Source organism: Petaurus breviceps, unplaced genomic scaffold (genome assembly GCF_028583685.1).
Source record: "Petaurus breviceps papuanus isolate PSGF00001 unplaced genomic scaffold, PetGlider_PUasm1.0 76, whole genome shotgun sequence".
NCBI lineage: Eukaryota > Metazoa > Chordata > Mammalia > Diprotodontia > Petauridae > Petaurus > Petaurus breviceps.
Genome location: NW_027186473.1, coordinates 17294550 through 17298844, shown reverse-complemented (window position 1 = coordinate 17298844; position 4295 = coordinate 17294550).

Below are 4295 nucleotides of genomic sequence, written 5' to 3'. Positions count from 1 at the left end.
TCTATCTATCTATCTATCTATCCATCCATCCATCTATCCATCCATACATCTATCCATCCATACATCCATCTATTCATCCATTTATCATCCATTCATATTTCTCTCTACAAATATATGTATGTATTTTAAACATACAGAATTTGGCTTCAAAAACCTCTTAGATTTTATAATTATATGATGATGAAGTCCTTTAAGTCACTTATGACACAAACTCGCTTCTTTGTTTTAAAGATATATTTGTATGTATGTTCTTACATGCTCATTACTGGTATGCTATCAGTCCTGGACAATTCTATGGCAATATCTGAATAATGACCTCAGGCTGGCCTAAAAAATTCAGGAACATGCAGCTACTATATTTCCAGTGCCCACATTCAGGAATATGTGACCAACATTCAGAAATCACTTCCATTACTCTTGATATAAAATGAAACAGACCAAAAGAACATTTAGACTTTTATTACCAAATTTAAATGAGAACATTTCAGATTTTTTTGTGTTCTGGAGAATTCTGTATTTTATTTTTCTATATTTAGAAAAGAAAGAAATGCTTTTGGAACTTTTTTGCCATATCAAAAGTCACCTGGCTAGGGAGTGGTATAGAATCTTAATTATTAAAAGAAATAGAAAAAGCTAAATAATTATATAAAATTAAGCACTGACTTAAAATACTTTTAAGTTTTGACATTATTGTTGAGCAATCTATATAGAAACATGTGGTTTTTCTTGCAAAATCCAAGAGAAAAACAATAAGAGGCAAACAGTGGAAAACAAGTCATCAGACTACACAAATAGACTAGTCATTTTGAACTTACGTGTTTTCCAAACAACTAATTTCATCAACTGAAGTGTCTCCCATTCAGAAACTTGCTGAAGTATGTCCCTGATCAGGGAAAGCCACAGTAAAACCATGACTCTTCCTTATTTCTAATGATCTGTGACAAAGCGTCTATGTGTAAGACTCAAATTAAACTTGTAATAGTTAGAAATTGAGCCAAACCTCTAGTGTCCCTGTCCTACAGTGAGCCATGGTGGACAAAATGTATTCCTGCAGAGTCAAGTAGTCAGCCCTCTGAGGTCAATTAGCTACCATTTGGTGCTCTGGAAGATATCATTAGCTTCTAACTGTGAGAACTTTGCTCAGAGTATTTCTTCACTCTTGATCAGCTTTGTAAAAAACTCAGATATTCCCCATCCTATACCAACCCAATTTGTCATAACCTTATTATGCTGTTACCATAGTTCACAAACTACCAAATATTGCTTTTCTCCCTGCAAATTTCATCATGTATCACTAAAAATCTCCAAACTAAATGTCAAATCAGTTCAAATTCTACCTTCCCTTCCCCCAATTAGTTTTCTTTTATAAAAAACCCTATATTTGTAAAAAAAATAAAAGAAAATAGGATCACAGACCAAAAGCTGGAAGCAACTTCAGAGGTCATCTAGTCCTTTCATTTTAAATTGAGGGAGCTAAGGTCCAGAGACATTGTGTCTTGCCTAAGTTCAAGCAGATAGTGAAGCAGGCAAAATTTGAAACCAGACCCTCTGACTGAGAATGGCTTGAAAAGGCCATCACTTTTTCACTCTCCCACACATCTACATATCACTTTAGGAAACATGACTACTTAAAAAGAGAATGCCACAGAAGTTGTTTCTCATCCTCTCATTCTTCATAACCATACTGACCCAACCAAAAGATATATGTACACATTCCTGTTGAACAAGCCAAAGATGGGTGTAGGGATGTTTGCCCTTGGGACAAGTAGTAGAAAGCACAGTCCAGAAAAGCAGTAGAAAGAAATTACTTTTCTATTGATATATAGAAGAGTTCAGCCCAGCCCATTATTTTTCTTTATAATTTATAATGCTTATTTTAATATTTAAGAAAAGTTTTGTCATTTGTATAATGTTGAAGGTCTATAAAACTCCAAATACTATTAGCACCCTCTAAAGTGAATACCAATCTCTAAATTAAACACCCTTTAAATTCAGCACTATGGGACCAAAGTGCAATCATCCAATTGTGGTTATACTTCTGAATCAAATAATCCAGTTCAGAAAAAGCAATCCACTAATATTTTTTTTTCTTTCTAAAACATTGAATCATAATAAGAGAATTGGAATATATCAGGAGAGAATGAATGCAGGAAACAGAAGGAATTGAAAAGTAAGAAATGAGATTTGAGACTTGCCAGCAAATTTCAGTTGACAGATGTAAGTTTTATGTACCAGAAAACTGGAAAGTAATCTTCTTAGTGGTCTACACCTTCAGAATTCATTCCATTCTTTAGTAACTGAGAACAAGGTCTATTGTAAGAACTGAGGTTCAAGTTATTATGACTTGAAGTAGTTTTAAAGATAATTATATGGTTATAAATGTGGTTGAATCCCAATTACATTTCTTGCTGTTGTTTCTTTGTGGAGTACAGTGGGAAAGGAAGAGGAAACAGTATTTGTTTAGGATGCCTCATTTCACTGGATCACATCTATTGGAAAGAAAGAGTACAAGAATTAAATGGCTTGAAATATAATTCCAAACTGCTGCTGATTCTAGCCTATGGCCTGTGATTACAATTTTATAGTGATAAACTTTGTCATGAGCCTTCGCTCTCTGAATGGTATTTAGAAAACCTTCCCTTACACAATTGAAAATTTTATTCTGAATCAAAGGAACTTATGCAATGGTCTCCCTTGTTTTCATTGAGCCAACTTAAATTCACAATCAGCACACATACAAATATTCTCAGAGACACTGGAAATGTCAAAAGAAAGTGCTATGACTTATTATTGCTTTTATACAATAAGAAGGAAGAGAAATCATAGCATCGTATAATATATAATATAAATGTATACATATACACATATATACACAAATGCATGTGTTTTTCCCAAGCTGTTATATATTAAATTATGATTTAAATATATAAACAACACCTTCTGGCAAGTTTTTCATGCCATCATTAAAATAATAAATTCTAAGTTTGATTAGCAGTCTGTTTGCTGAATCAGTATATAGAAATGTTTTCTTGTCTTGGCATGACTTTTTAAAAGGGCAATAAATACACCTTTGGAAGGAATGGCTTATGAAAGGATCCAGTGTTCATCTGAGAGGCAAGGATAAAGCACCGTCTTCTTGACTTTAGACAATGGCCATAGGAGAAAGCTGAATCAAATGAGGAAGAGAGTCTCAGATGGAAGCAAACTGGTTTATTCATCAAACTGCAGATTTTGATGAGTGTAATAAATAAATCCCTTCACCCATCATCTTTAGAGGATACTTAAGGTGCATTGGGAAATGACTTAGATAATTGTATTCAGACTTTCTTGCTTCAACTAGCACATTTAATATTAGTCCCTGTGGAACTTTGTAATTATTAAATGTCATGCAAAATTTTTCATTTTTCTTTTCAGGGAAAGAAAAGGAAATATGTCCATACCTATACATTTACATGTGTATATCTTTCTATAGCACACACATATACATATATATGCATATATGTGAATCTTTTTCAAACTGACAATTGATAGGAAGTGAAAGTCATATGGTAGCAGGATTTGGGTAAAACAATTAAGGATAAATATATATGTGTGTGTGTGTACACACACATACAGACACATAAAACAACCTTCATTTTGGCTATACAGTAACCCTCAAATTTTAAAGGAGATCAAAATCACAAGTGGTGATAATATTTGTCAGTGGGCCATATATGATATAATTTATTGACAGCAGGTTTGACTTCTAAATAAAACTTTATAACCATTATCATTTTTCCACAGAAGAGACAAATGCCACATATATTTATTTATGGCACACAATATAGATATTTGAATATTTCTTTTAAGAAAAAAAAAACAAGTTTCCCTTTTGGTACATATGGCATGTGGTTCTCAAATTCTGTTACGAGACCATAAGCACTAGCAGTATAAGCTTTGTATAATTTAGAAATTTGAGAACATATATTTCAAAATCACATGTTCTCTCTGATAAGATAGCAGAACAGAGGTAGAAAAAGCTTCTAGTGACATTTTTTTTTCCATTTGGCTTAGAAGTACTATTCCATTCTGTTTTTCTAGGTAACTTGTCAGGTATTTTCCAGAAACCTCATATGCTCCCTCAGTGGCTAATTGTTCCCTGTAATCTATACTACTCTCATGGGTAATTGATTTCCTTCACTTTATTCACTATACATCCTACTCACACACACACACACACACACATTTCATAAGGGAGTTTAATATGTTGTGTCAAGACATTTCTGGTTTTTCAGTAAAGATTTATTTCAGGAAGT